Raw genomic sequence first — 12,387 nt, forward strand, 5'->3', positions numbered from 1 at the left:
GCCGGCGCCATTTTGGTTGCTGGCATCCGACAGCCCTACTGAATGCGATGTGTCCTGGACCGTTCCTGTGGTGCCGGCGGAGAAGCACGGACTTTTATCAGGTGTAGTGTGTGATCGGAGTGCAGTGCGTGGGTGGGTGGAAGAGGGTACATTAATTTAAATTCAGAGGGTGTGTGAAATGCGTGGCTTCCCAATGTAGCAGCCAGGAATTCGTGTTTTGGTGTGTTTTGGGAGGGTGGGTGAAGTAAGTGACATTGGCAGGCGTGTGGGTGGGGGTGTGTGGTGTGATGAGTGTGGATTTATGTGTGTTATGAGGGAGTGTGAATGAAAGACAATAGCCTTGTGTGGGGGTGTGGTGTGGTGTGTGAATGTGTGTGAAAGGTGTAAGAGGTTGCGCTTGCGCTGACGGCCACCAGATGTCGCTGTTTTGTGTAAGCAATTTTTAAACTTGTATTACCTGTCACAGGTGTGACCTATATGTAATGTAAGTGTATAAGATCCTTCCCGTATGGGAAGTGAATGTTGTGTGCAAATTTGAACGCATTCGGTTAAGCGGTTGGTGAGATTAGCGACGACGTACAAACTTTTTAACATTTTTATTTATATAGATTTAAAGGCAGCGGCCACGCTGTGGAGCTCGGAGCTCGGTGTCGTGTGTGGAAATGTCACTTTGGCTTGCCCCCTTCATACTTACCTTGATCCCCATTGCTCTCCCCCCAATTCTGCCTAGAGACGCCACTGACTTTCTGTGACCTTAAGCGTTACTATAAGAGGATGGGGGTGCGGGGGGAGGAGGGTGCACAAATGCATTGACCCCCAGGCACCGGAGAATTTCGGTACCTCTGCAATTACCAGGAAAGACCCAGCACTCCTGGTCGAGGGAGAAGGGACTCCTAATGGGGCTGGGATCTCCTATCTCTTTCTCGGATGGTAACCAGCTGGACTTGTGGGTCAGAACGTCCTGAAATGTGAACAGAATTCAAAATGATCTCTTTCATTCTCAGTGGGCAGGAACTGATGCCAGAAATCCAAAATAACAAGAACAAAGCACTGCAGAAATGTTCCTTTCCTCTTCCCTGTCAGTAATCTGTCAGGTCACTGCTGTCCATTCTTACTTGGGTGAGGGAAGCACCTTCCTGACCTCCCAAGGAAGGGGAAAAATCCTCCTTAGGAAGGCACAGGGTCCCAAAAAGCAAAACCTAGTGAAAAACAAAACAGCTCTTCTCGAAACTTCTCTCAAAATCTCCTTCCCTCCTCCAGGACAATCCCTTCCATATTGTGGGGCACTGGCACAGGGCAGAGTCTCTTCCCTTGAGTCAGGCTGTGAAACCTAAAACAGAGATCAGCCACCATACTACTTCTCCAACTCAGCACTGCAAAATGCAGAAACAAAAGCCACTTCCCCTGTATTAGGCTGTGGGACCCAAAATAGGGAGAACTCCAAAATTGCAGCAGCTCAACACCAACTCCAAACCTAGAGCAAACTCCACTGCTCCTCATACACATCCTGCTGACTAATCCAGGCAAAGCTCTATGAAGGTGCCTGCAGGGATCGTCTCCAAACTACTCTCCCTTACTAAAATCCTTAAGCTAGGGACCAACTGGATAGTGGAGACTTAGGGTCTCTACATGAGAAATGAAAGGAAATTAATACAAATACAAAGATATCAAACAACCAACATGAATGAGGAAATAAACTGAGAAATGAAAGAAAGCACATTGTCTTTGCATGCACCTCCCTCACCTAACCTGAGTGGCTGTTCCACACTGGTGTATGATGTCACCTCTCACTCAGAGCTCAGCATAGCTGCCCTGCCGCTGCGTGCAAGTTGGCTTTATCTTCCATTTTCAGTCTTTTACTTTTCCAGGTATAATTATGTTTTGAATATGCAATATGTGAATGAAAATGTAATCTCACAATGACAAAAACTGTGAGGAATCCAATATATTTATTTCAACAGATCAGCTACACCTCCCAGAATCTTCTTATGAGTGACACTGTTAAGTTCCCTTATTTCTACCGCACCGTTCCCAGCGAATTGTCCCTCTGCGCTGGGATACTCAAGCTACTGAAACATTTTGACTAGACCTGGGTTAGTATCATGGCATCTGATGATGAAAGCAGCACGAGGGCTGTCCAGATCCTAAAAGAAGGGATTGAGCAGAATGGAGGCTGCGTTGCAGTCACAGAAACCTTCAGTCACAACAAGGCCATAACCGAAGAGCAGATGATTAAAATGATCAACCGCATGCTGGCAACTAATGTGTTCATTCTTTACTGTCCTTCAGAATATGCAGGGAACATATTTACGATCACAAGGGATGTTATTGTACCTGGCATTGTCTGGATCACCACAGCTGAAATGGACATTTACTCCTCCTATGTCATAAACGTACATGGGCTGAACGAAACCTGGCAGCAAAGAAACAACTTCCTGGCATTCACAGTAACAAAAAAGAATATTCCAAGCTTTTCTAAATTTATCCGTGAGGTGAATATCACCTTGTTTCCACGTGATCTGAACCCTATAGTGTGGTGGAAAATGCTATGTGACAGCCGATGCCCCAAGAGCATCCAAAGATCCTGCAGCACTAATACGACACCATACAGAGAACTGCATTGTAACAGGAAATACTTTGGGAGCAGCTATAGCGTATACAATGCGGTGTACGCCCTGGCACACGCACTGCATGACAGGGTCACTTCTGGCTCTGGAAGCAACGCTGTGTCGCAAGGAGACAGTGAGAGATTTCTGGATTTCAGGCCATGGCAGGTAACATGCTTTGTCAGTGTAATGAAATAATCAGAAAGATAAGTGAGGGACATACAGTGGCAGAGTGTGAAAGGGAAGCAGGACGCAGGGCAGACCCTAGGCTTATGCAGATGTTCACAGAGTGCTCTTCATCTCTACATTAGAAGCCAAGCTGAGCTCAGCAGATAAGGAGAGGGGGAAGAAAAGAGAAATTAAAGTCTCTGTTTGTTGATAGAATTGAAAAAAAATGAAAGTGTGGTACAGAGCAGTCAGAGGGAAGCCAGAGAATAGACTCGGGCTGGACTCTGGCAAAATCTTTTATAAATCTCTTTTTTTGTAGAAAGTAACAGACAAAGCACCTTTGCTACTCTCAACGGTTCAAGAAACAAATGTGACAGTGCAATTCTATTTCTTGAGGCTCGAGGGGCTGCCTAACCCCTCTAGGTCCTGCTTATTTACCCCTGGCTGAAGGGAACCTCCCTGACCCAGAATCCCTTGCTGGGTGAGATTTAAGAAGGACAGGGCCAGATAGTCATGTCTGATCCTTTAAGGTGCCTGAGGGAGTTTCTAATGCACTACCTCACAGAAGGGTTTTGCTAGAAAGGTGAACAATTAAATAAAACAAATAAATGTAAGCCAGAAGCTTAAGATATTATTCTTGCTCTGACTAGCAAAGGTGAATTAAATTGCAAAGGGGAGAACCCCTGTTCACTCTCTGAAGTAAAGAATTGCTAGGGAAGAACAGTAAAGGCAAATGGTGACGTGAATTACTTGGCAGTACCTTTGTTGGTTGAGACAAAGAGGAGCAATGCAAATACTTTCCTTTGAAGCCTACAGATGTCCTTCATACCTATGTAAGTGTTAAATTACCCTCTGGCTCCACTATAAGGGGGGGGGGGGGAGGGGGTACCATGGCTGGAAGCCATTGGTATTATCCCCTGAACTGCAGTGACACCAAATGGACCTGGCTACAATTGCTAGGATTAAATGAATATTTCCACAGAAGGAAATTTTGAGTTGAATGGAGCTATGGCAGTTCTTGGAATCAGAACTTGAGGTGTTATCCCAGACCAGAGCCAATGAGGAGCAGGAGATCGATTGCTAATGAATTTTTTAATTAAGTATAAAAGAAAGGTTGTCTTTTGTGTACAGTCAGACAGGCCGAGCAAGGAAAAGACAGAAAGACATAGCAATGAGGTAAGGTTCCTACCCCAGCCACATGACTGCTACCACAAAGGAAGGAGCAGTTGCAGATAGATGGGAGCATTCCTCATAGCCATAGTCTGTAGAATAGTAATTATATAGCAGTGCCAAGAAAGCAGTGGTTTGTTATTTTGTAGTGAGGGAAAAGAGTGTGAGTTTCAGGTATTTTCTGACCTTTTGATTCATTTTTAGCTAGAAGGACAGTATTTAGAATAGTATCTGCATACATTCAGTATCAGGCTGACTTAGTTGCAGGGAAATTCAGAAGATTTTTCATGATTTTATACAGAGTAGAGAGGGAATTTATATATATATATATATACATATATATATATTTTTTTTTTTTTTTTTTTTGTGAGAACCGGGACTTCAAATCTCCTGAAGCAAGTAGACCCTGTAGCTGAGCTGAGTATAGGATCTCAAGCATTTGCATCGGCTTCATGAAGCACACAGTGGAGCAGCTTGTCTAAAGAACAGGAAAACAGAACTCACTTGAGACTTAACTGAGAACTTATGTTATTATTTTGGCCAGAATTTAGGTGGGAGTTTGAAGTATTTTGCAAGTGAACTGAACTCAAGTACAGAGCAGTGCTAGTGATTTTTCTTTTATAATCTTGCAACCTAATTTATCTCATTTTGCCATGTTAATAAAATCATCTTTCATTTTTTAATGTAGTGCCATTTGTCTATGTTTGCTATAGAGTATAATAATCCTAATACATTGTGTAACTGTGCAAGCATTGATTTTAAATGTCATACTTGCTGTAGCTACATAAAGTGGATTTTATGTTATCACTTATTGTTCTATTCTCTGCTCTAGCCTCTCCTTCCCATCCCTGGGAGACCCTTTAGTTATGTGGGTGCAATACATGTATCTGTCCCTAAATACACAGCTGAGAGGTGGAGTTATGTTTGTGGCCCTTCCCACAATATGGGAGAGGTTTACCTATACATTAAAGTATCTCCATGTAGGGGGAGGTGGGCAGAGAGGGAGAGGAGAAGTGACAGCCCACAAAAAAGTGATCTATGAGATCATGAGGAGTTCTCAAGCACTTGATGGCTACGTTCCAGTATTAATAAATTCTAGGGGTGTGCATCCGTTTTTGACGTATTGGCGATCTGCAACGTATTTTGTCTTATCCGTTAAATACGTGGGGAGGCGAAACGCATCGCGACTCCCCACGTATTTAACGGATTTTCTGTTTAATTCGATGCGCCCAGCGGCGCGCGCTTTTCTTCGCCCCCATTAGCTACTTACTATCTATGATTTGCACAAAATGGCAGCGCCCCTGCGGTAACCATGCCGACCTGTCTGACCCTTTCCTGTGAGTCACAGTGACTCACAGGAGAGGGTCGGACAGGTCGGCATGGATACCGGAATGCAGCGTATCCACGCTGACATTGTCTGAGCTGCACTGAATGCAGCCAATAGCGCTGTCATTCAGTGCTCTCTGTCGATTTTACTGATGAGCCAGCAGTATATAAACATCAGCACGAGGAGCCACGCACTTAATTCCAGCGATGCTGTGGGGAGGTGGTCTGGGTGGAAGAGGGAGGAGGCTGAACTAAGAGAGATAGGCTACTAGTAAAGGAAAGAAAATTATTCTTTGTTTTGCTGCAGTGCCAGGGTCAGCTACAGTCACTACTAGTCCTGTTTCTTTCAAGCTGTTTATTTTGGTCATCTCTGACTGAGAAGAGAAGCTGTGCTAGGTCAGCTAGCACTGACCACCATTTAGGGTGTTGGGCTGACTTGGAGAGATATATTATTTTCAATTTCATCCATTTTTCTGGAGTGACAAAAATTCCTGCTTTTTTTAATTCCAATTACTTAGTCTCTCAGTGCACTGGGCTTCACTGGGCAGTTTAACAGGCTGGGTCTGTGCAGTCAAGTGCACAGGGAGTCTGCCTCTTTTGTGCTTACAAGCAAGCAGCTTGTGTGTGCACGCCACACACATTAGTGCACTGCCAGGCACTGTGACAGTGGGCAGTGGGTAGCTTTAACAGATTGATCCTAACTATTGGGTGGGTCTGTGCAGTCAAGTGCCCAGGGAGTCTGCCTCTTTTGTGCTTACAAGCAAGCAGCATCTGTGTGCACGCCACACACATTAGTGCACTGCCAGGCACCGTGACAGTGGGCAGTGGGTAGCTTTAACAGATTGATCCTAACTATTGGGTGGGTCTGTGCAGTCAAGTGCCCAGGGAGTCTGCCTCTTTTGTGCTTACAAGCAAGCAGTGTCTGTGTACATGCCACACACATTAGTGCACTGCCAGGCACCGTGACAGTGGGCAGTGGGTAGCTTTAACAGATTGATCCTAACTATTGGGTGGGTCTGTGCAGTCAAGTGCCCAGGGAGTCTGCCTCTTTTGTGCTTACAAGCAAGCAGAGTCTGTGTGCACGCCACACACATTAGTGCACAGCCAGGCACCGTGACAGTGGGCAGTGTTACTACTCAGTGACATTAAATCCATAATGTCAGGGAAAGAGAGATGTAATCGAGTGATTGGGACTGGCAGAGGAGGCACCTCAAAAGACACTTGTGCAACACCACCAGTACAGCTAAAAAGGCAACTGTCGCAATCTAAACTCTTTGTAGGGGATGGCAGTTCCATGCCAAAAAAAAATGAAATCTGACCATGATACATCGCCATCGCCACCACTTGTTTCTGGCCCTGTAGTTTTGGAGGTGAGGGAAGGGGAGGCAGAGTCATGCCAGACAAAATGTAGACACCCAAAAGCAGCAGGGGGACAGAAGTCTCAACTAACACTTAGCGTTGATAAGGTAGCACAGTCACTGTTTGCTTCTGATTCAGATGAAGAATCTTCTTGTGTGGGATTCTCATCAGAAACGGAATAAGTAATAGCTGACAAATCTTCGGTAGAATCAGTTAGTCCTGTCTTAGCCTCCAGAAATGTGCAGCAGGGGAGAGATGACAGTGATAACAAGGAGGAGGAAGAGCAGTCAGTACGGGCACAGAGGGTGACTGATGCCCCCTCTGGCATTGCTTCTCAGGGTGCACCCACTACCTCAACTCCAGTGCCAGCATCCACCCCCAAGGTGTTAGAGAGGGGAGGATCACGAAAGACATCTCTGATCTGGAAACACTTTAAAGTGACGGAAGACCCGCGTTATGCTCGGTGTAATTACTGTGCCAGGGATATTAGGAGAGGCAAGCAAATGGGACATCTATCTAACTTTGGCATGAACCATCATATGAAGAGGCAACACCGAACAAGATTACTGCCATCTGGGGATGGTGGCAGTTCCAGTAGGGGGACCCCTTCCAACCAGTGTGTAGTGGTAGGAAAGCAGCAGAGTCAGCCCATGCCCTCATCCCCTTCTAGCAGTCAGGCGGCAGGCCAGCAACCCCCTGACATGTGGCAGAAGCGACAATCCACCATGGAGGAAATGGGGTGGAGTGTGGTAACGCTATCCCTGGTAGGAGGCAGGCAGCCTCAAAAGTTGTAACCAGGACCATTGGGGAAATGATTGCCCTTGATGACCAGCCCTTGCAGCTAGTGCAGAATGTGGGTTTCAAGCGTTTTTTGAAGGTCGTACTTCCAAATTACAAAATCCCGTGCAGAACCACATTTAGTAGAAAGGTCATACCCAGCCTGTACAAGCAGTGTCGCAGTCGCATGCAAGCACTGCTAGCTAAGGCAGATGGAAGAGTGCATTTCACCTGTGATATCTGGACCGCCATGAATGCTGCACACTCTTACCTCTCTCTGAGATCACACTGATGGGACATGGCTGAGGCAGGGGCAGCCAGCAGCTCTATTACTGAAGAAGTATCAGGGTGGAGGTGGGCTTTACTGCACACCCACCTGACGGACCAGGCCCATACCACAGCCAATATTTTAGCATGCATTAGACAGATGCTGGAGGGCTGGCAACTACTCAGCGAGACAGAAAAACACAGGCAGGGTTCTTTGTCACAGACAATGGTGCAAACATGGTTAAGGCAATAAGCGATGGGCGGTTTAAGAACATCCGATGTTTTGCACACACTCTGCACCTGGTAGTGAAGTCAGCTCTGGGCTTGGAGTCCAGTGACAAGGAGAATGAATACCTGCATAGGTTAAAACAGAAGTGCAGGAACATAGCAGCCCACTTCCACAGAAGTGTCAAGGCGGGGCAGGTTCTCCGACAAAAGCAGACTGATTTGGATATGCCTCACAAGCGTCTCATTCAAGACATTGCCACCTGGTGGAATTCCACCTTTATGATGCTGGAGAGGTTACTGGAGATGCAGACACCCCTTCATGAACTTTCTGGTACAATGGACATAGGTGTGCAGAATCCCCAAGGGCATAATGATTGGTTAGTCATGAGTCAGCTGGTAAAAATCCTGCAGCCCTTCAAGGATGTCATGGAGGAGCTGAGTTCCAGAAGTGCCACCTTGGTTGACATCATCCCTATATTTAATTTCCTGGATGAACATTTGGAGGCCTTTAAACAGGAAGAGGGAATGACTGCTGAGGTGCTGCAGTGTCTGGACGTTTTGCAGCAGCAGGTGAAAGACAGATTAAGGCCTTTAAAAGTCGACCGCACATACATGCTCGCCTCTGTCTGTGATCCCCTTGTGAAAGGTAAACTCGCCCTACAGTCTAATTGTCTGTCATTTGTGAAGGAGCTGCTGTTAGCAAAGGTCCGTGAACAGGAGAGCCATAGGCGGAGACAGATTAGGCTTGAAGCAGAGGTGGAAACAGCAGGCATGTCAGAGAGTTGTGCTGCTAGCCCAAGCAGGAGCAGCATTGTGTCAGCGACAGATAGTTCCTCGTCCTCCACGTCAGAACGCCCAAAGCATGTTGCCCATAAAGATTCATCAGTTGTGCAACGGGTGAAAGAGAAAGCAGCTGGATTGAGGGACACTGAGCCCGCCCAAGAACAGGAGACATCAGCACAGCTGTCAGTGACACGGTATCTCTCAGAGCTGATAGAGAAAATGCAGACATTTCCGCTGGCATATTGGGCACACAAGTCCACTGTCTGGTGACACCTAGCCAAAGTGGCTCAGCGATATCTGTCATGTCCACCAACCAGTGTGCCCAGTGAACGTGTCTTTTCAATGACAGGGGATATCATGAGCCCTCACCGTTCAAGGCTGGCACCAGAGTTGATGGAAATGCTAGTGCTTTTTTAAGTAAACCTGCCATTGCTTGGGTTTCCAAATTTTCCTTTGAATGGCAAGATGAATAAAAGCAATTCAAAGCCTTGCAGCAGCTCCAATTGCCTCCTATGCTCCAGATAATATAAGCACTGCAGCACATGTACATGACATGAAACGCTGTGCCTGACCGTCAACTATCCAGGCCTTGTGTTCCTACAAGTGTTTGACCTCAACTGCTTTGCCTGTCAGTCCAGGCCTTGTGTTCTACAAGTGTTTGACCTTGATTGCTGTGCCTGTTCATCCAGGCCTTGTGTCCCTAGGTGGTATTGACCTCTGTCCTCGACTGCTTTGCCTGTCAGTCCGGGCCTTGTGTTCCTTCAAGTGTTTGACCTCGATTGCTGTGCCTGTTCGTCCAGGCCTTGTGTACCTAGGTGGGATTGACCTCTGTCCTCGACTGCTTTGCCTGTCAGTCCGGGCCTTGTGTTCCTTCAAGTGTTTGACCTCGATTGCTGTGCCTGTTCATCCAGGCCTTGTGTCCCTAGGTGGGATTGACCTCTGTCCTCGACAAATTTGCCTGTCAGTCCGGGCCTTGTGTTCCTTCAAGTGTGACCTCTATTGCTGTGCCTGTTCATTCAGGCCTTGTGTTCCTACAAGTGTTTGACTTCGATTGCTGTGCCTGTTCATCCAGGCCTTGTGTCCCTAGCTGGGATTGACCTCTGTCCTCGACTGCTTTGCCTTTCAGTCCGGGCCTTGTGTTCTTACAAGTGTTTGACTTCGATTGCTGTGCCTGTTCATCCAGGCCTTATGTCCCTAGGTGAGATTGACCTCTGTCCTCGACTGCTTTGCCTGTCAGTCCGGGCCTTGTGTTCCTTCAAGTGTTTGACCTCAATTGCTGTGCCTGTTCATCCAGGCCTTGTGTTCCTTCAAGTGTTTGACTTTGATTGCTGTGCCTGTTCATCCAGTCCTTGTGTCCCTAGGTGGGATTGACCTCTGTCCTCGACTGCTTTGCCTGTCAGTCCGGGCCTTGTGTTCCTTCAAGTGTTTGACCTCGATTGCTGTGCCTGTTCATCCAGGCCTTGTGTCCCTAGGTGGGATTGACCTCTGTCTTCGACTGCTTTGCCTGTCAGTCCGGGCCTTGTGTTCCTTCAAATGTTTGACCTCGATTGCTGTGCCTGTTCATCCAGGCCTTGTGTCCCTAGGTGGGATTGGCCTCTGTCCTCGACTGCTTTGCCTGTCAGTCCAGGCCTTGTGTTCCTTCAAGTGTTTGACCTCGATTGCTGTGCCTGTTCATCCTGGCCTTGTGTCCCTAGGTGGGATTGACCTCTGTCCTCGACTGCTTTGCCTGTCAGTCCGGGCCTTGTGTTCCTTCAAGTGTTTGACCTCGATTGCTGTGCCTGTTCATCCTGGCCTTGTGTCCCTAGGTGGGATTGACCTCTGTCCTCGACTGCTTTGCCTGTCAGTCCGGGCCTTGTGTTCCTTCAAGTGTTTGACCTCGATTGCTGTGCCTGTTCATCCAGGCCTTGTGTCCCTAGGTGGGATTGACCTCTGTCTTAGACTTCTTTGCCTGTCAGTCCGGGCCTTGTGTTCCTTCAAATGTTTGACCTTGATTGCTGTGCCTGTTCATCCAGGCCTTGTGTCCCAAGGTGGGATTGACCTCTGTCCTCGACTGCTTTGCCTGTCAGTACGGGCCTTGTGTTCCTTCAAGTGTTTGACCTCGATTGCTGTGCCTGTTCATCCTGGCCTTGTGTCCCTAGGTGGGATTGACCTCTGTCCTTGACTGCTTTGCCTGTCAGTCCGGGCCTTGTGTTCCTTCAAGTGTTTGACCTCGATTGCTGTGCCTGTTCATCCAGGCCTTGTGTTCCTACAAGTGTTTGACTTCGATTGCTGTGCCTGTTCATCCATGCCTTGTGTCCCTAGGTGGGATTGACCTCTGTCCTCGACTGCTTTGCCTTTCAGTCGGGCCTTGTGTTCCTACAAGTGTTTGACCTCTATTGCTGTGCCTGTTCATCCAGACCTTGTGTTCCTACAAGTGTTTGACCTCGATTGCTGTGCCTGTTCATCCAGTCCTTATGTCCCTACCAGGGCTCGGCCTCTAACGCTGTGGCTGTCTGTCCAGCTTGGAGCTAGGATATAGTTTTCATGACCTTCATAATACGGGCCATTTTCCCAAGCTGTTTCTTTGTTGATACATTAATGTTTCTAGTGCTATAGAAAACTGGTGGTAGTTGTACTCTAGTTCATCCTCTGTGTTCCCATTGTTTACAGAGGCACTGTACGGTACAAAGTCAACATAGGTTGATATTGCAGATTTGGACTTGAGTAGTAGTATTCTTATTTCTGAGAGCTCTTCAAGTTCCTTTGTCATCAGCTAAAGTGCGTAAGTACAGTCGGTATTCACTAGACGCCAACGGAAACACCCCGCTCTAGGGGTGAACCCGTTCTAGGGAGTCCTTTCCTGCACAAAGGAAAGGGAACTCTCTCCTGGGCCAGCCTGTCTTTCCCCTATCAAAACCACAGGGACCAGACTACCTCCACTCTGCCAGCCTGTCTTGCCCCTATCAGCTTTCTGCCACTCTGCTTTGCTGCCATACACCAGATGACTCACTTAACTCCTTGTGGTGTTCTTGCCAATCTCATGGTTCCTCAGTGTGTTGGTGCTAGTCTATCTGCTTGCTATGTTTCCCCTTCATTGTGCTGTTGGATGTCAATGCCACTTGTCTTGCTGCTTTGCCTGTCATGCTGCCTTCGATGGTTCATGCATCTGCTATCGGTGCTCTCTTTTGAAGCTGTGGTGTGTTTTTGACATTCTCACTGCTGCTTTGTGCCTCTGTTAAAGCACTCTTGCCACTTATGTTACCCCTTTGCAGCTTTCTAGTGCCTTAGGCTATTCATGCCACTTTGGTGCCACTTTGCCACAGTCTAAGTACCTTGGAGCTCTTTTGTTGTTGTGATGATTGCTCCCCAGAAATTTCATGAAAACTGATAATAAAACCCCAATTCTGCAGCCAAAAATAGGCTGGAAATCCTTCCCCCATTGACTTTAATGGGAACTGAAAACATATTCACATATCGACGTATCGGGGGCGCCATACGTCCGAATGCAACGGATATGACCCCCATCGAATACGTATCATGAATGCAACGAAATGTTTTTGGCTGCACATCCCTAATAAATTCAGACATGCATAGGAAGTACTGAATGGGAATCAGAGTTATGTATACTGACTACAGAAATCCAAAGGGAATACACAGAGAGTTGTATTTTGATGTCCACAAAGCAGGAAAGTGACCTCAGCGTGATAATATCTGATGATTTCAA

At 47.1% G+C, this 12,387-nt stretch overlaps 1 pseudogene; it reads left to right on the plus strand.

Annotated features, from left to right (window-relative positions):
• Window positions 1-2,102: 2,102 nt before the first annotated feature.
• The window catches only part of LOC115081052, a 128,143-nt pseudogene continuing 117,858 nt past the window's right edge, over window positions 2,103-12,387 (plus strand).

Source organism: Rhinatrema bivittatum, chromosome 19 (genome assembly GCF_901001135.1).
Source record: "Rhinatrema bivittatum chromosome 19, aRhiBiv1.1, whole genome shotgun sequence".
Taxonomy (NCBI): Eukaryota; Metazoa; Chordata; class Amphibia; order Gymnophiona; family Rhinatrematidae; genus Rhinatrema; species Rhinatrema bivittatum.